This window comes from Diadema antillarum, unplaced genomic scaffold (assembly GCF_040938485.1).
Source record: "Diadema antillarum isolate AM-2024a unplaced genomic scaffold, OU_Dant_1.0 seq00001910_RagTag, whole genome shotgun sequence".
Lineage (NCBI taxonomy): Eukaryota > Metazoa > Echinodermata > Echinoidea > Diadematoida > Diadematidae > Diadema > Diadema antillarum.
In genome coordinates, this window is record NW_027272575.1 from 235,201 (window position 1) to 256,313 (window position 21,113).

The window sequence follows — 21,113 nt, forward strand, 5'->3', positions numbered from 1 at the left end:
GCACAACGCGACAAGCGTGTGTGCAGAAACGAAGAATGCCCTGCATGCTCGTGTTCACAATGTATTTTAATGTACAGCGCGCATGTTTCTTTGCTGCCCCAACTATAATGTGCAGTGATGATCTTATATATCACAAATGTGGTGTGTACGTGTGCCACCCCGTGCGTGACATGTTTACGTACCACCGGCAGAACCGAACCTGTGTCGAATTATACTCACTGGAGCTGTGTCACCCTGCACCATAAAACCGTGGAGCTTCAGCTCCTTGACAAAACGAACAAAAAGTCGCCTGGAGCCGGCCTGTCTTATGAAAGACTTGTGATAAAAATCAATCACAAGTTTTTTGAGAGGTGCAATGCAAGTTGCGATTGATTTGGGGACTTGTGATTGATTTGAAGGCTTTATAAGACGGGTCCCATATGGATGTACAGTACTGGTTGAGGTGGGGATTATTGTATTGCACGTTCCTAAGTGAGATAATGAGAAACCTCTTATGAAATATGAAAGAGCATGTACCGTAATTTTAAGAAGGGTTCAACGTTTATTTGATGAAAATTGGTTTTCAAATGGCTGAGATATCCCAAAAAAAGTGATAATAATAAAAGGCGACAAGCCATAACTTTATTAGGATCTCTTTGTTTCACCCCCCCCCCTTTTTTTTTTGATATCTCAGCCATTTCAAAACCGATTTTCATCTAATAAACTTTTGATACCCCATGGAATTGCATACTCTTTGACATCTCATAGAGTACGTGGTTTCTGAATATCTTGCAAAAAGTTAAAAGCTAAATCCTCATCTCAACCAGAACTGTACACACAACAATATCTCATGCAGAATGTAATTATTTTAATGATTGCGTATCCCCACTCCCAACACAACACACACACACACACACACAGCAAACTATACTAGTACTCGTGGTATAGATTTACGTCGATGATGTTTGAAAGATATCGAGTGACTTTTTGATCCCCGAATGTCAAAGGCCAATTAGTTCTTTCTTTTCCAGCAGTGCCGTGTTGTTTATATCTTTAATTCGCCATGATTATCTAGATAACACTGTCTGTCAAGAATAATGTCACGTGTATATCGTTTTACTCGTGATATGATCATTTAGATTATTCCATGATTGAACTTGAAGAGAAATGAAGTGCGTGTTTCCAAAATCCAAAGTATGGTAATACCTCTTGAAACTTCCTTCTGGACTGTACAAGTTTGATTTTCGTTTTTCTTTTTATTTGGCATTTCAAAGTTGTAATTCAAGTATTCGATGGATGTTCATACAAACGATAATTCAAAAAATGAGAACTAAATATCATTCTTTTCTTTATTCCACTCCCGATTATTACTACTATTATTATCGTCATCATTATCATCATCATCTCACGCACACTTGACATTGTACTATGTGCACTGTATAGACCGTTTGACTATAGATTATTTTACTAGATCATTTGGATATTGTAAATTCGGGACTCTGAAGAACAGTCGTATATACAATATATGTATTTTGTAGATATGATTGAACGGGCCATTCGATCCCCGTTTCTTAAAACTGTTCTACGTAATGAATGTAATGTATATTATACACAACTTGTGTGTACATGTATTTTTCTTTTAATCTGAAGACGAAAATAAAAACAATCAAACTATTCCGAGGCAAAAAGGGGGGGGGGGGTGGCAGAACGTTACTCGCTTGTAAAAACTTACAATCAAAAACTCACCTGAGCTCTGTTTTTCTTGATAACCCAGCTGTTTCACGATGTGTCTTATTTTCAATGTTACACCATGTACTTTCGTGCGAACATCCGATGCCCGATACGCCACAACTGCCGTTGATCCCTACCCCCTCAAAGAAAGATAATTATCGTGTATGTAAACATATTTTTACACTTATAGGCCCGAATTCACGAAGGTGGTACAAATTAAACCACGGTTTAAACCATGGACAAAAACTAGGGAACGCCAAGTGTCGCAGGGAATATTGCGTCACGAAATGGGTCATTTCGTCGACAAAATGGTAGTTTCGTCAACGAAATTTTCAATTAGTTACAAAATTTTGTTATTTCGTTACAAAATAATCATTTCATCGACGAAATGACTGATTTCGTCACGAATATTCCATGCGACACTTATCGCTCCATGGCTTTTGTCCATGGTTTAAACCATGGTTTCATTTGTACCACCTTCGTGAATTCGGGCCTAAAGTTGTCCGTCTTGGTTGACAAAAAAAAAAAGATTTGTTTGACCAAAAACAAAACAAAACAAAACAAAAAAACAAAACAAAACAAAACAAAACAAAACACGTCATACCGGAAGTCAATATACGGTATTGTATTTCATATAATAATGTATATATATATATATATATATATATATATATATATAATATATAGTTGAATTTAATGACGGGGATCCCGATATAAACACAAAACTGAATTTTTTTCGGGACCGACCAGGAATTTGATCTGTGATAATAACACTATAGTAGTAAGCTTTCATACAATGTATTTCTTTTTTTTTTAAATTCCAATACAATCTTTACAACGATCTCGAAAATACTGGCGCATCTTTTCGTAATATTTACCAGAATATAGGCGCTGTGAAAACAGTAATAAATGTTCGAATTGCTATGCCAAATTACTCTTCAATTCCTGCACGATGCTTTTGTTGGGAACACATAGCTTAAGGTGAAAAAAAAATATATGAAGTAAACTATAGAACATCAACGAATTATACATGTATTTTGCTCACAAGACTGACTCTCACTGCACATGAATCGTTTATAAACATGCATAATTATACTCTTTGAGGATAATTTTGGCTTCAGAAGATCCGAGATTAGTTCAGATACTGAGTACGTGCGTTAGTGTTACGCCCGCTAAGTTACGGGAAAAAAACAAAAAACAAAACAAAACAAAACAAAACAAAACCAGCAACCGGGCGCTGGCTGCCATTTAGTTTAGATTTTGAACTTTTTTTTTTCTTCAAACCAGTTTACGAGTTTTGCAGCAAGTCCGCGACGCTCCCGTCCAGTGCGCGGATCGTCTGAGATGGGACGGCTGATTCATGGGGCCAGGGCCCTGTTTCATAAAGCTGTTCGCAAAGTTACGAACAACTTACGAATGACTGGTGATCAGTTCTGATAATTCAGCACAAGAACTGATCAACAGTTGCTCGTAAGTCGTTCGTAACTTTACGAACAGCTTTATGAAACACCCCCCAGTGCTTTAACAATTGCGCTAAATACGTAAACATTGTCCTAAATCTAGACTGCCGGTACTTATGCTGGCGATCCGTGATGGAGTAAACTACTACAGATTCTTGTAAAATTCGTCAAATTCGCCTAATTCGTTGTCCTGTGCAATGTGGGAAGCGACCAAAATCAAAGGGTCGGGTCGGCTTACAATGCTGTACATATCCGCCGTAGACGCGCGCAACGCACGCATGACAAAAGCGTTGAAAGCGTTGAAAGCGTTGAAAGCGTTGAAAGCGTCCACATGATCGGAAAAGCGTTCGGGGATTTCGTTGAATTCGTCCAAATTCCGTCCATGAAGTCTGGACGCAAAAAGCGTTGAAAACGTCCCGGGCAATTTCAACAACGCTAAAAGCGTTGGGACGAAATTTGGACGCACTTTCGTCGGGCGTTTTCTATTGCGCGTACTGTATACGTGTACACGTAGGTTCTATGCAATGCCAGGCAATATATGATGTTAACATACACTTGTACGGCCTATGTGCTGTACAAGTCCAGAATACAAATATTCTGCATCTTCTTCTTTTTTTTCTGGAAGAAAGGGCCATTCACACTCTCGGTTTCACTGAAATACCGCGAGTTGTCAAACTTCCACTGGTGTTACTTGCTACAAACGTGTAGTCTGAATATTCCAAATGTGGACACAAAATCAGTGAAAATCTACCACAAGTGTAGTGTAAAATCTCACAAATTTTGCCAATATATACGTAATGTAAAGTTTCATCATAAACTAATCTGTGCATTGTACCCTCCTGCACAAGTTTCTGCAGGGTTGTAAAACTGTAGGCCTACACATGTACAACCTGTACACCAAGCTGGGGACTGGCAAAGAGTCAACACTGAGTTCAGCACAGAGGCAGTACATACCAAATACTGTAAAATTTGGGGCTTCTCAGCAGTTTGATCAAGTGTGAACAGGGCAGTAAAAACTTGGAAAGTTTGATTTTGAGATATCTGCGAGTGAGAATGGCTCTGTTGTGATCTGTACACTGTGTACACAATGCATGTTAAATCCCAGGCAGTGGGTAATCTATGTAGTAATGGTGCATGCTCTACAGACAGGGCAAAGGTGAGGGAGTTGGACATCAGTTGCTTTATTCATCTCCAGTGCAATGGATGTGGGGCAGTTTTATAAAAAACAATTTTTTTTTTTTTTTTTTTTTTTTTTTTTGGGGGGGGGGGGTTTTGGTTGTTTTTTGTGCATTTCAATGCCGTTCTACAGTCTGGCAGGAGTAAACTGCTGGCACAAGGCACAGAGAATATCTCGTTATGTTTCATGATTCAACCTTGACCCAATCAATACCCCCCCACACACATACACACATACACACACACACACACACACACACACAAATACAAAATAAAAAAATACCTCCTTTCCTTTCAGGGGAGGGGCTGACAAATGAAGCTGAACAATTTTTTTATACTGACTATGACCTGCAAGGTCTCCAAAAAGGACACTAAATAAAAAGAAAAAAAAAAGCTACAGGTACTTTAACAAAATGGTTTTGTTGAACATCCTCAATAAGATTCAAGTGAGATAATAAAGTCATAACATTGAAGGAACATTCCTTTCTTATCATTCTGCTGATTCCCCTCAAATTTCTGCCACCCTGTTGCAGTGATGTCTCCCACCTTTTTGATATCAAAGCAACTTTCTCTACTCTGGAGGACAAACCCTCCTCAAAATGGTATGACCCTGGCAGCCCAGCTGAAATAGTCTCCTCTCACCAGACTGTAAGTTTAATAGTCGTATAAAGTGTACGTAGGCTTTAATACGTTTTTGTACACTGTAAATGATACAATTGTATGTAATTTTGGCCTTGAAGTAAAGCACATGACTGCCAAACACCACTCCCTGGGCTTTCCTTACCTGATTCCCCCTGTGCCTCTGGCTGAGGTTCAGGTGGTGTTTGTGGCTCAATCTCAGATTCAGCTGCTTCTGGTTGGGTATTAAGAAATCACCCACACATTTTGGAGGCAAATGGTGTTAATTTCACCCCATATGTTTCTGTCACACTCCAGGTACATCTCAGATTATTTCTCACATCATGGTACATAGGGCCTACATCACACACTGTATACAGTGTGTACCAGGCTTTCATTCAAGTGTACATAAATGATAATTCTCTCCTCATGCTTCAAGCCTACAGACTGCTCTATCTTTACTGCATACAAAGGCTGTTCAGTTTTAACTACATGTACATACAATCCCATCCAATAAAAATGTTGAATTCCAATACTATCATCACAAAATGAAACCTTTACTATTAGCCAAATTCTACCCTGTTTTACTAAATTCAAATCCCAAGATAGAACACATACAATGTACTACACTCTCCAGTCTCCTAAAATGTATGGATTCTTTGTTTCTGTAGACTAGTTACGATTCAGAACACTTGACCACCACATTCCATTGTGCTGACACACTCAAGTGAAGTTGCCTCGTGGTCCTGCATAAGATCTCACGATCACACACATAAATTATGACGCTCAGCAAAATTAATTCTCCTACACAAATTTAGCAATTCCTCCCGATACATGTATAATGTACATGTACAATAGTACCCTTTACATGGACAAGCTGGTATCATGGAACTACTTTCCGTAGCTCCATGCTGGTATACATGTTGTACTCTTCTCCCTTCGCTTCACGAAAAGTAACCAAAGTAACATACAATGTATGATTCACAAGTTTTGTTAGAACAAATTTATGTACCCATGCCGATATGAGCTCTTAGTTCATGAAACTACAGATTTCCAGGCAGTGAAATCTTACAAGCACAAAGGTAAAAATTTGATCAAAATTGGAGAAAACTCTAGGGAAATTTGACTTGTGACGATTCGCTAATTCCTGCAAAATAGTTCCTATATTCAGTTGACATAAGATGATACACATGTAGGCCAATGCAAATGAGTGAGCTGATGATGTCTTTAGATCACCTTTACACTTTTCCATTCACATTTTTATCAACGAAAAATTGACCAAAATTAAAATATTCTGTAACATGTATACAGCATGTATACCCTTTAGAATCATGAAACATTAAATGCCATTTCTGGCTGACTACAACTGTACATTGTACCTTTAATATAATTATCAGTCAGATATCAGGATTCAAGACAAGGGCATAATTGCATTTAATAAAAAAGAGGAAATCTCATGACTTTATGTACAGTGCAGCAAATTGTTAGGGGGTGACATCATCAATTCACTATACATTCATGCACACATTGCATATAATTTTATATTGACCATTCAAGAAAATTTCTGCTGGTTGCCCGAATTAGCAAAACTTCAAAATTTCAATTTCATAACTTCCTTAATTTTCATCCGATTTTGATCATACTTTCACTATTGTGCTTGTGGGATGTCACTCTTTCCTTTTAGCTTAACTTTTGTTTGTTCTGACTACATCCTCTTTAAAGGACAAGTTCACCTTCATAGACATGTGGGTTGAGTGAATGCAGGAATTTGTAGTAGAACACATTAGTGAGAATTTGAGGAAAATCGGACAATCCATTCAAAAGTTATGAATTTTTGAAGTTTCTGCCCAGTCACGGCTGGATGAGAAGACTACACTGTGTACTATAGCATGTGATGTCATATGAGTACAACTATATAAAGAAAGTATAAAGAAAATTCAAGATATTCTCACTTTTCTCACATAATAAAAGAACACTCGACTTCTCTCTTTCAGAAGGCAGGGGGAATAATATTACCCTTAACATACACGTACGTCAGTAGCAAGTCGAAGAAATGTGCACTTTATTCAAAAAGTAAAGTTTGTGAAATCCTTTTATTTTCCTTATATAGTTGTACGCATGTGACATCATACACTGTAGTCTTCTCTTCCAGCAGTGACTGCGCAGATACTTGAAATATTCGTAACTTTTGAACGGATCGTCCAATTTTCCTTAAACTTTCACTGATGTGTTCTACTAATATTGCTGCATTCTCTTAATCCTTATGTATACATGAAGGTGGACTTGTCCTTTAATTAAAGACTTAGAGCAGTCTTTCTCCACTACTTGCATAAACTACACAAATCTGGTAGTACTAGTAAATGTACCATTGCATACACATTTTGTATGATCATGAAGAAAAAGAAACAAAAAGTTCAAAAAGAGTTTTTCAAAAATTACTGATAGAAACAAAAAAGACAAAATACCCCCCAAAAAATAAAAATAAAAAAAATAAAAATAAAAAAATCATACTCTAAAATGTAAGGGTCACCCAAGATTACTGGACAGCCTGAGCTTTACATACATTGTAATCTACTGCAGCTACAGTGTGTACATGTATATGTAAGATCTACAGAGAACTAGTCAACATATTGTAACATGCAACTGTATAAAAACATAATGCAACATTTGGGTATGGACATAAAACTTGCCCAAGCTGGTCAGAGTACTGTACTACAACCTGGTATTACCTCGAATGTAATATCTTGATGTGACACGCTTCCATCTTCACACTAATGGATTGTAAAGTGTACCAGGGTTCAGAGGGTTTTGTAGCCCATTAGTAGCCTGTATCTCGAACAGTTTCATCAGATGACTGTGGTAAAATCATTGGACTCACCTAGCAGATCTACCCAGTCGGAGAGGTCCAATAGGCTCTCGCAAATCACCGGACGGACATCAGGACTGGCGCAGTCTGACGTCGACGAGTCTTCCATCCCGACACCATGCAGTCATCGTAGTCGGCTTCAGAGCTGCGCTTGCCGCATACCTTGGATCTAGTGGGTTGTCACTGGAGTGGAAGAGAGAACTAGACCATTTTTAATGATGTCGAAATATGTTGAATATAAAGACCTACAGCATGGCAGAACTGTAGTGTACTTCCAATTTGCACAGGTGTCCCGAACAAACTGTCCATTATGATAAAGTTGTGATAATGCTTTCTTGTTATTACGTACAGCAGGTGCGGTATACTACCTTGTGCTATAGTATTAGTATAGGGAGTAAAGACACTTGAACAGCATTGCATTTGGTGGCGGTTCGGAGAATGGGTGTTCTTTCAAAGTGGAATCTTTGTCGGTTTACTCAGTTTCAGTCAGTGAGTGACAGATGTTTTGATTATGTGTCTGGGTTTTGTTAGCTGTTTTGACTTTGGATGGTTGTCAGATGGGAATGGAAGTCTAGAGAATGGCTAAACGATGGAATGAGAGTTCAGCAGAAATGCAGTATCTTGTTTATCAGCAGGTAGGGTGGGGATGAAAATATGTTGGTCAGAAAGATACTAAGGCTCACACTTGTCTGGTGGCCTGTTCGGGCCACTAAAATCTGTAAATCAAGAATCGTAGTGCCCTGAAAAAGAAGAATTATGGCCCAAACTGAAAGTAAAAGTTACAATCCATTTTGAATTAATCTTTCTTTCTTTTTTTCACTTTCACTGAAAGGTACACAAAGACTTGCTGACTTTAGACTCTGCAATACTGCATACTACTCAGTAATCAGTATTCAGTATGGTTACATCATCACTTCTTTGTCATTTCATATGTACAGTACCTACCAGCATATTCCCATCTTTTCTTATTTACACTAGGTTAGAGTACAGTCCACCATGTGGTGTACATTTTGTATTTTTGTACTGATTGACTGGTCTGCTCCACTGTGCATACAGTGCATACATACTGTACACATGTAAAAGATACTAAAATACTTTCTACCTCAAAAACAATGTGTAGCTTATTAAAGACCTGTACTGTTTATCATAGGGAGCATTGAAATGTTAGAGATATCATACGTGATGAATGTGTAAGCCAGTTGTATCGCAAAACATCCTACAAGTGTACCATATTAAACATTTTCAATAAATCTGTTTGGTGGAGTTTTTATGAAATTTAGAATCTACCCATTTGTCTTTTTTTTACACTGACACGGGACAGCTCTCCAAGCCAAACATAATATTAGCCTAAGAAGACTATGGGGAGGGATTACATGAAGCCAGACTTTGTACCCTGGGACATCGATGTCCGTCCTATTGTTGCATTTTGCCTGAGCTTTTTTGAGTAAATGTGCTCGTGGTTTAACGTTTAATGATCAGATGTTGGGTGCTAGTGTATTTTCGCACAGCCTGTTTGTCAAATGACTTCCAAACATGCACAAACTCACTCTAAATATATCCAACAGCCTCGAATATTAGCATCTGAGTGAGATTCAAGTCCAAAGGAAAAGGAATTTTCACCATTTTGACACTTTTACACTTGTCAGGATACACGTGTATGTCGATCGCAGCTAGTTTGCTCTGCGATAGCTGTATTGCGCAGGAGCAGACAGCGCTGCGCAGGAGCAGACAGTGCGGCGCAGCATGGCACGGTGTACAAAAAACATGTTCATGGCAGCGAGTGCCGCAACTGATCTGAATGTAGCTACTGTAAAACATGATATATTCGCGGCATGAATTTTTCGCGAATTGGAGCCGACGGCCTATTTTGCAGCATGAAATTTTCGCGAACTGCCACTGGCATTCAATGCGTATAGTGTAGTCAAGAACTTTCGCGTACATTTTAATTTTGCGAATCTTGGCGCTCGCGAAATTCGAAAAATTAAAATGCACGCGAAAATTCCTTGTTTTACAGTATCTCACAGCAATCAGAGCAAGCTCTTCTATGGTATCCTTAAAAAGATAATAATTTTTCTGCCTTTCTCTCAGCTAGTACCAAATCACGGTAGCGATTAAAGGGGTTGTTCGTGTTGTGTGCATATGTGTGTGTGTGTGTGTGTGTGTGTGTGTGTGTGCAGGTGTGTGTGTGTGTGCACGTGCCTGCGTACATGTGTGAGGTTGTGTGTGTGTGCATGAAAGAAAATTCTGAAAAACGTGGTTATGTATAACTTAGGCAAAGGTGAAAGAATATAATGGGCTAGGAAAAGGCAGAAAAGGAAATGAAAGAAAACCTGGCAAAAATGAAACAAAAGGTTTACAAAATAGAGAGTTCACTAAAAGATAATGGAAGGAAGGAAAGAAGAAAAAACTTGCATTTAAAGGAAAGCAAGGGAGAGATGGATATGTTTGAAAAGAAAAGAGGAAAGTAAAGAAAAATATATTGAAAACAGAAAAGCACTAGGTAGAATATCATATAGAATGAGAGATGAATCAAAGCTGGATAAAAGCAATGATTAGAAAGGAAAGAATCATACAGGTTGAAAAGGAAATGAAGAAAACGATTCATTAGAACGACACAAGAAAGAGATTATTGGAGATGATGGAAAGGAAAGTCCCTTGAACACATGTAGATCTAGTTTGAGGGAAAAACCCATGAAGGAAACAAAAGACAATTAGACAAAAAGTAGTTAAATAGGAAATTGAGAAAGTTAGATAAGATAAAAACTACAAAACAAACAAATGATTGATAGGAAGGAAAGGCAAATTAAGGTATCGATTCTACTTTAAAATAAAAGAAGAAAAACTATAGAAAAAGATGTAACATGTCAGGTAGTGGCTGCACACTTGTGCACGCACTTAGCCGCTTTGAAGCTACATGTACAACCACTATAAACGCAAGACTTGGCCTAGGCCAGGAAAAGAGAAAAACAAATTTCAGCTTTTCAATGACACCACAGAAAAAGCAGCTGTGTCGCTACACTAGTGCGCTGAACGTCTGATTAGTACTTTGACCGAAAGATCGGTCTGTATCTGTCCGTCGGGGAATGTTCCGCGGAGACTGCGTCTGGCTTCACGGATCCCCTCCGTATACAGACCGAAGTCAATGATTGCGGCTCCTGTGTGGAGCAGTCGCGCACAGATCAAACGTTACGATAAACCAAATTTCAGACAGCTTTTTTTACATTCAAACAAGTTTGACATGACATGACACATTATGCAGCAATATTTGGGATAAATTTCTCAATTTTGCAATCGAAATACTCACATAAACTCGGTTATAACGCAGACATTTTATCGATATCGCAACATCGCCGTTCGCAAGCTGTAAGTCGCCATTTTGAATCTGTAAGCCAATCACATGCGAGGTACGTGTTTTAGTAAAACAAACACGAAGAAACTACCTCGCATGTGATTGGCTAATAGATTCATAGTGTATGTTTCTGCAGTTTGAACGTGACGACGCGACAGGCTGTGTTTTACGTTGAAAATTCTACTGAAAGTTTGGATTATTCATTAATCTGGTGAGTTCAATGTATTCTTAAAAAGCTAATTTCACTATACAAGCTTAAATTTGCCGACCTAGGGCCGTGAATTAGACGTAATCGAGAAGGGTGAGGTACCTCACCCAATTTTCCATAGAGACAGTGGTTAAGAACATCCACACAGCAATGGGTACTGCAACCTTCCGTCTGTCTACGGAGGACAGCGTTAATGGCAAAATATAAAAAGAGTCCTCCGGACAGACGGATCTTTCTGTCTAATTAGTACTGTGCTTGTGTAACCGTTACATAATATTAGACCAGCTAGAGATCAAAATTTTCAAACCCTTTTCCGACAGATCTAGGCCTAGACCTACTGGAAAAGTTGTATAAATACTACAAGTGTTGAAACTAACATCTAACGTTAGATCTAACAACATGTATTCGACTTTGGAGACGTCAGATGCAAGTATTTAAGTTTACCGAATAACGAAAGGGTGACTTTGCGCATGTTTGGAGGTCAATTGACAAACAGGTGTGAAAGTACACTACAGACAACAGTCACTAGCACCGGATGTTGTTTTTCCTCCTTAAATCATGCACGTTCATGATAGCAAAACTGCCAAAAGTTACATTTTGTACATAACCGTCACAACATAGACTGATTGGCAGTAATATACGATTCCACCAAGACCAGGCTAAAGGTTGAAACTTACTGTCTGTCACATGGCAGTTGGCTCGGGTGTTATTATTAACGTTAATTCAATAATACTAACGTTTATACACAGTGTAGATCTTGAATACAGCACATGCACACTGTCTCACCAATTTCTTTCGCGAGCTCGAATTCAGTCGCCACCGACCGTCGAACGTTTCCACATCAGGAGAGAAGGGTCTTGCGCTGGCTTTTCACACCTTCACAAACTCTAATTTCTACAAGCTTTCTCGTACTAGAAAACGAACAAGTAGAATATCCCCTCTACCCCCGAAATACTCGATTATATTATTCCGGTGTGTAATGAAAAGATGCCTCTGAATTAATTCAAGGCGAGAGTTGAATGTTCGAGGGCTCGCTGCGACGCTTTGTTGTTACAATGTACATCTGTAAGGGACAAGCAGCACACACAGTATGTGATGCATATTGTGCTACATCGTTATCACGTTGGTTTCAGCTAATGCAGCGCCAGCTTATGAGCGTGCCACCCGCACCTCATTTAGCTCGCTCTCGTAATCTCGCCACAGCAAGCTCATTTCTGCATCTCTGAGCGCAGCTCTCGCAGCAGTTCACGGGATCGCGCCATCACTCGGCTTGACGCGTATAGTCGGCGAAAAAAAGAATACTGTACTAGTACGTCATGTACTAGGACGGTGTTACAAAAAACATTTCCCACTTTTGATCCTTAATATTTCCAAAACCGTTTATCAGATAAGACTGACATTGAACTGAGCAATAGCTGAATAGTGTAAAATTTTGTTGGTGGCAATTCTAAAATGACAGCATTATTCAGTTTCATTGAATTAAACATAAATTTTTCAGTTAGGTTTCAGATTTTGCTCTATTTTCAACCCTTTGTACTTTGTACAAAACTTTAACTTTGCACAGCTAAGTCAATAGATGTGTATATGGGAGTGTGTAGTTGACACCTAGACAATGGTCCTGGACAATGACCAGGATTTGAATGCTCCATTATTTATTAATGAGGAATTCCACTATCATAGCTAGTCTTTATTCATTCTGAAATGTGGTATATGCAAACACATGGAAACTTGTGCTTACTTTTTTAATGTGCATGCATTTCACCCTTTGCTAGGAATTCAGACTTTATAGCAGTGCCCATGCATGTAATCCATCATGAATAATTAATTAGTAGAGCATTCACGTGCCTTGGAGCAGAGCTCTGAACAGGACACTGGTGGTATCCATGTCCCCAGGGTCATTGTAAGCAGGTACACACTCAAATACCATCATTGGTTCCTGTCTAAAGTTCAGGTTTCAGTTGTACAGAGGGTTAAATTTGACCAAAATCTGGAACCAAAAATAAAAGTTAGTGTGGAGCCCTGTATTAAGCATCAAAAGTGGGAAATGGTTTTTTTTTTTTTTTGGTAACATCTAGTACATATTGTATAAAAAGGGTTCAGGGACCTGTTTCGTAAAGAGTTGTGATTGATCTTACCCTCGGATTTCTTGAGCATAAAACTAAATAGGTGCAATGGAGCTGCGTGCAATTTTGAGTGTAAGCCTTGTTTCATAAAGAGACTCACGCCTGATTTCAAGAAAACTCATGCGTAACTTTCAGTAGATTGATAGTAACTTGCGATCAATAGCAAAGTTGTTTATGAAACGCGATTTGCGATTGATCGCAACTTACGCTCAATCTTTATGAAACAGGCTCCTGAACCATATAGATAGACTAGCTCACTTCGAGCATCCTTTCGTATAATAAATTAGCGCGAGAGATTTGCCGATAGTAAACACACTGTTATTTCACTGTTCACTCCTATTTTTAAAAATGTGAACTTGAGTTAACTATCTTATAGCGCCTCGTTTTCACGATTCATGATTGAAACTGACGACTGGTCTTTTTTTATGTGTAAAGCAACCACACACAATTCTGCTGAACAATAGAAGGTGTTAAGTACAAACAGAGAAACAACAATATTGGGGGCTATTACAAAAACTGCGAATTAAGAGGTAGGGCCCTATTTTCTGTGTTTTAATTATCATGTATATACTGAAAAGCAAATTGGGAAGAAACATGGGCACAATAAGATAGGGCCTTAATAGCCAGACACAGTGTAGCTGTGAGCACCTGGATGCCATGGTACCATGCATCTCAGGTGAGATGGGGCCGCAGAGGCGGGGGAGGGGGCAGAGAGGGGCTGTCCGAGGAAGCGAGAGGGGGGGGGGGGTGGGCTGCGCTTGTGCCTTGTGGGTTCCTCGCTCCTCCTCCCTTACCCCACCCCGTCGAAGGAAAGAATCCTGTGGCGGAACCCTCGAGAATCTTTTTTTTTTTTTTTTGGGGGGGGGGCGATTTTTTCCAAGTTGTTAATGTTGTTGTTTTTTTTAATCAAAAAGCTTGTGATGGGGAGTCCCCCACCCCCAGTGTTTGCAGAATGTATAGCCTACTGTATAATGTGCATGGACATCTATTATCAAATCAGGGGCGTCACCAGCTTTTTTTTTTTTTCAAGGGAGGGGCCGGGGGTGCGTTTATATTTCTGGTTCCACTTCTGGGTTTCATCAGCTAACAACATAAAAAAAGAAGAAAGCCTTCAGCGCAACTTTCTTATTCCACTTCCGGGTTTCTTCAGCAGATAGGCAAAAGAGGTTCTTTATACCCGCGCTCATCAGCGAGAGAGCGAAGTGAGGTTCCCGAGCCCGTATGAGCGAGCGGGGGAGGATCTGCTGAATGGCGGGTGTCCCACCTCCGACTGACCATGCCTTGGAGTTTTAAAATGTGCGTGCATGTTTCGTATACATGATAAGTAAAACTTTTTTTTGGGGGGGGGGGGTCTTGAAGGGGGTGCGTTCGCACCAACGCACCCAATTGGTGACGCTCATGTCGGGAAACTGCCTGTAGAAACCAGGTTGCTGAACACGCTATTGTTTCTGCTTCTGTTCAGAAGGCATCGATTTCTTTCAAGTATGCCTTCTGAACAGAAGCAGAAACAGACAACAAGGTACGTCAAGAGAGGGTGGGGCTAAAGAGATTACATTGTGCATTTACTATATAGATATGGGAAAAAACAAATCGACACATACAAAATACACACACGCAAATTGTAATAGATAAAGCGATATGGTTGGGTGTTAGTGGGAAGACCCTGAAAGTGACGCTTATAATTATGATAGTGTTCCTCGAAAAAGATTGGGCCCTGATTAATGCTGAGTGTATAGCCAAACATAGGCCAATGGATAATAAGGAAATATCCTTGAATCTTGTCAGAATAATTATTGTAATGCTGCGGGAATAGTCCATATTAACTTCAAATATCAGAAGATTAGATGAGCTAGTCCAATTAAGGCTTATTATTGCACACGAAAATTTAAGTCAGATTATATAGAAAGCGATGGGGCCGTAATACCTAGAAAATGACCTTGAAAATAGGTCTAGTACTGTTAAACGATTGGTACAATAAGTCGAGATGGAGAAAAATCTCAGTTCAAAATATAGAAACTGATGGAAGAGCCTTCCAAAACACACACACACACACACACACACACACATACACACACACACAAACCACAGAATGGTGGCGATAACGTATAATTATTATAATGACAAGATTCTAGAGTGCAGCTATAATAGATAGGTTCATCTGCAGTCATAATTGGGGCTATAGTTTATCAAATGAAGAGTTTTATTGCAAAATGAGCTAAAGCGCCATTAAAACATTTAAAAGTAAGTCCATCAAATATAGCAAAATTAAACCATTCAAATTATTAATATACCTCACCTGTGACATAACAAGGAATATTCGAGAAGAGTATAGTTATGATTATAATAATAATAATAAGGTCTTATTTATCCAGGGTAGCCTCTTCAGTGTTGCCACTGCTCTACCAGAGGGCCCTGCTATTATTATTACCCTAGCGTTGCCAGGTACCCATTTATACACCTGGGTCGAGAGGGACATTGTGGGTAAAAACATCTTGTCCAAGGACGTAAGCACTGGGCGGGATTCGATCTCGCGGTCCTCCGTTCGGGAGTCGTGAGTCTTATCCACTATGCCACAGCGCCCCCATGATTAAAAATATCCTGTATTTAATATCATTTTCTTTTTTTCAGCAGCTTTAATCACAAATATCTCAACTTAACAAGAATGAAGTTTCCTCGTTTTGCGATAAAACTCTTCAAAATTTATCAATTTTCCATGCTCTCACAAAGCCACTGGCAAGGGTATCATGAGGCCTACACTGCAAAAACATCGGTGTTAGATTTAACACCATGGGTGTTAAATCTAACACCGATCAAGTATCAATAGAGGACCAACCCACAGGTGTAGAAAGTGTGTTGTGATGGTGTTGAAAAGTGCTCACCTGGCACTTCATGGTGTTAATTTGACACTGTGAGGGCTGCATGGTGATACTTTTGACACTGTGCTGGTGTTAATTCAACAATGACACCGCATGGTGTTGATTTGATATTGCTGGTGTTAATATCAATGGTACCCTCCCAGCTTCAATAGGAGACCACACCAACTGGTGTTATTGTAGTGTAAATGTGTTCACACCTTTCTCTTTTTTCAAAAATCAAGTGCTTTATCGGAAAATTCTTGATCGTCTTGTTGAAGTTCAAAATCAACAAGAAAAACAGTAACTAAGAAACGATTCAAAAAACAATTTTATATTTTGAAGTGACACCCGGAGGTGTGGATCTGACACCACAAAATTAATGAGCACCGAAAATTTAACACCAGCTCGATGTTTCATAATAATAACACCGGACTTTTTGCAGTGTACCGACGTTTTTCTAACAAAGACACAGGCGGTAGTGCTCTCAGTCTTCATCGTCTTCCCAGCTTTGCCAGTATCACAGCGATGAGCTGCATTATAGTTCTCTTTTTTAAGCAATAATTATATGACTGGCCCAGAAGAGGAAAGAAGAACAAGAAAAAGAACACAACAACAGGAACGGGTGAACATGATTATGATGATGACGTCGGAGATGGTATATAGCGTGTCATCATTTCCTTCCTTTCCCTTCCTCATTCTTAAAAGAAAAACAGGAGGGAAAAACACTGACACTGATTGAACCAACTTACTGATAGGTCCTTAATTCCATTGGTCCACCCTATGGGAGTCATTTTTTTTTTTCATTTATTTCCAAATTCTCATTAAAATACATGTGACAAAGAACAAGTTGAAGATAATAACATTACATTCGGTAACAGTATACATGTACAAGAAAAACAAGCACAATGGAGAGAAAAAAAAAGATTTAGAAAAAGAAAAAGGAAATTCTAAGAGAGAAAATGGAGGAGCCAGCAGAGGCCATTGGCCTTTACGGCTGGACTCCCACTTGAGATTTTATGTACATTATAAGATACTGTTGTAAGCCGGGTTAATGATGACGCTGACAGTCTCCAGTTGACGTTGCATAGATTTTATTGAACAAATCAAACAGTCTCAGTCTGCTGATACATGTATAAACTCCGTATCATCCGCATTATCCTCAGCTACATGTCGAATACAGAGTGAATAACAGATATACAGGCCTATCAACTATTCAACATAGCAGAGCTCATAGAGAATACATTTGTATGTCCATTCTCTCTCAAGTGAAAGTGAAGAATCCAGAATCAATCAAATCTGCGTCATTATATTCACATGAAAAATAAAAGTTGCGTTGTGCCCATGCCAACCACACGCACACTGCGCCATTGGCATGGACACAACGCGCCTCAACGCATTGACGCAACAATAACATACCGCATATTTCCATTTACCACAAACTTCCCCGCGATTATATAACACAACCATGGGTTATATAATCCCAATTACATCATATCATTTTTTTATAACATTATACATAATGATACATAACAAAAAATTCCCCGCTCTTCATGTCAAATCATTACACTTTACAGCAATTTCATATAAGAGCGGATTAACAGCACATAATGCTATACAAAAATATACTTCAGGAAAGCGTGTGTTCCCCGCTTTTCCAGTCAAATATACAAACGTCGAAATATTACAAAATTGAACTTTACACATGAAATCTGCCAAGAGCTGAAACTCTTGAATCTTCCAAATTTACAGTAAATCATACAAACTCATATTTGATACATGGCATAAATGTTCCGCGCCAAGAGAATAACACATCAATATGTTTCAATTTTCTTCAGTTCCGTTTCGATGTAAAGCACAGTCGTCCCATGACACATTCAGTTATGTACAGATTCTTCGAGACAACGATGCATAAAAGAACAGAAAAATCATGTCAACCGTGCCGTAACACAACATTTACTGCGTCGCATACGACCATACATTAATGCCTGTAGTAAGTACATACAACAACACAACTTCCCCGCGATTATAATAATCATACGACCCGTATGATAATAATCGATTTTCTAAAAGTAATGCATTTCTCAATGAATCAATATAACACATATCACGAAATTCACAGTTGAAACAAGGAGAAGTCACAGAATGTTAGAATTCACTACTAACAAAAATAAAGCTTCTCCGCTTTGACATACGGTAACTTCCCCGCTTTATGTATCATCTTCGTCACAGTCAGCGATTTGCTCATTTACAAAACTTCACACAAATTAAGGGATCATTCAAAGCATGAATTCTCGACCAACTATATCTCATTATCAAACGTTCCTGAATCACTGAACAACTACTAAATATTGTCAGAATGCCATGTTGTTCAGCTTCCAACAAAACAATGAAAACAATAGTTTAGTTCCTTCATTTTTCCACGTAGTAGTGATTTCAAATACTTTCGTATCACTATTCCAATATCTCATTAAAAACTTCTTATCAATCACATATCAATTAAAACAACCATGTTATATTGATAATCATTTCTCGCATTGATATTGCATCTCTAAATGCGCATAGTTCCTAATTCCATTGCTACTTGAGATGGTACACAAGTTTCAGCAGTCATGAACGTACACTGAAAGCGAATCAACTCACAACAAATCCATGAACGGACAACGAATTTCTAACCTGCAGCAACCAAGCTTTCATGAAAATTCGGTCTCCAGTTGGACTCCCAGGGCCCCCATACCGTTCCCTGAACATGACATCCATGTTTCCACACGTTACAGATAGGTATGCATGCCTCTCTTGCTATTATATTATTGACAACAATGTCATCATGAATATCATTCTCCCCTTCTGGAATTGACCACTCCTTTGGCGCTACGTTAGTTCTTAGTGGCTGCACTTTTGCATGCTTTTGGACATCATGACCTTCATGTGATAATTCGGGACCCCTCTTGGTACCCTCTCCCACAGGTTTTGCAATTAGAAGCACCCCAGCATCTAAATCCTTTGCATCAACCTGTTCATCACACGACTCATGTCCATGTCCCCCAGCATCAATTTCTGCACCACCCTCATCTACATCAACGCAACCCAGAATCTGCGATCCCCCATCCAAAAGAGTAGATATGGCATCCTCCTTCTCCTGTCCAGCTGTAATATCTGACATGTCCGAGGAAAGATCTAGCTGCTGAGCAACCGGGTCAGTGAACACTCCTTGTGTTCCAGTATCAGCACTCCCATTTTTTAGCCCATCTCCCTCAAGCATACAGTCTTCACGGAGAACTAACAATGCTTCTCTCCTAAGCACTTCAAATCGGCCTCCCCTATTTCTCGTGTGCAAACGCCTTAACAAAATTCGTTCTCTCTCATCCCGTGTTCCACTGACAAACTGATTTGACAGAGCTTCATCCCTAAGCTGCCTCAGAGCCGCAGCTTCCTTCTCATCGTCTGCAGCATCTACCAATTTGGCATAAAGACGCATGAGAGCCCTACTGAAGTCTGCCAAGTCTTCATTATCACGTTGAACACGTTTATAGAACAAACACCGCAAATAGTGAGAATTCTCTCGACTAAAACACAGACGGAGAGCTTTTACAATCTCTGTGAAACTCCTCCGCTTCGCGTCAGACAGACAATAAAGAATCTCCTCTCTTGCTGGCCCCGTAAGGTTGCTCACCAAAACCCAAGCCTTCTCCTCATCACTGAAATGGAAAGGTTCAATAATAAAATTGAATCCTTCCATCCAGTTAGAAAAAGGTGTTTCAGTACCATCTTCACAATACCCACTAAACTTTTCAATCTGAGCATGGCCTAGAGCGAGATTTACACACAAATCTATTGCCTGTCGATATGATGACGAAGAGCAATTATCACTTTGCACATCCTTATAAACAAACTGTTCACACATGACTAATTACGCAGTTAAACTGACCAATTAAGATACGTCATTTTCAAACATGAAACGTAATGCCCAAATGGCATCATAGGTCAAAATCTGCCTGAAGTCCAATCGGTTTAAACGAAAGTTATCAAATACCGTCTTATTCAGTGCGTGAGATGCCATCAGCTCCAACTGTCACATCCTGATCGATGTCCTGCTGCTCGACTGTGATATACACTCTGCTGCTCCTGTGGTACACTCGCGCTGATAGACATCTACGGCAAACTCTCGATGCACCGTTTGCTCCAGTCTTCAATCTGCTACCGACGAGCCTGATCATCTTGAAGTTGCCTCACAGAGTAGCGTTGCTCTACCAGGGCTGATCAACGTACACCATCAAGATCACTCCTGCATACTCCTGTCCGCTACCAAAGTGTCGTCAAAACAGCAGGTCTCCTCAGAGCGAAACGTGGATCGTTCTTCCGTCATACTCGAGGCTGTTATTCGGTGATCACGGTTCCTCAACTCGATGAACCGTCAGAACGTCTCAATCCGCCAGGCTGTCATCATCCCACTCCTGACACCATTTGTTGTAAGCCGGGTTAATGATGACGCTGACAGTCTCCAGTTGACGTTGCATAGATTTTATTGAACAAATCAAACAGTCTCAGTCTGCTGATACATGTATAAACTCCGTATCATCCGCATTATCCTCAGCTACATGTCGAATACAGAGTGAATAACAGATATACAGGCCTATCAACTATTCAACATAGCAGAGCTCATAGAGAATACATTTGTATGTCCATTCTCTCTCAAGTGAAAGTGAAGAATCCAGAATCAATCAAATCTGCGTCATTATATTCACATGAAA

The 21,113-nt window shown here is 39.4% G+C and overlaps 1 long non-coding RNA gene across 1 annotated transcript in view; it reads right to left on the minus strand.

Annotated features, from left to right (window-relative positions):
• LOC139713133 (uncharacterized) overlaps positions 1–12,407 on the minus strand; it is a 42,832-nt gene extending 30,425 nt beyond the window's left edge. The window contains exons 1-3 of the long non-coding RNA XR_011709623.1: positions 12,174–12,407; positions 7,843–8,013; positions 5,131–5,199 (exon numbers count right to left, since the gene is read on the minus strand). This is a non-coding gene — a long non-coding RNA (uncharacterized lncRNA). The remainder of the gene's footprint in view (positions 1–5,130; positions 5,200–7,842; positions 8,014–12,173) is intronic.
• Between the last annotated feature and the right edge of the window lie 8,706 nt (positions 12,408–21,113).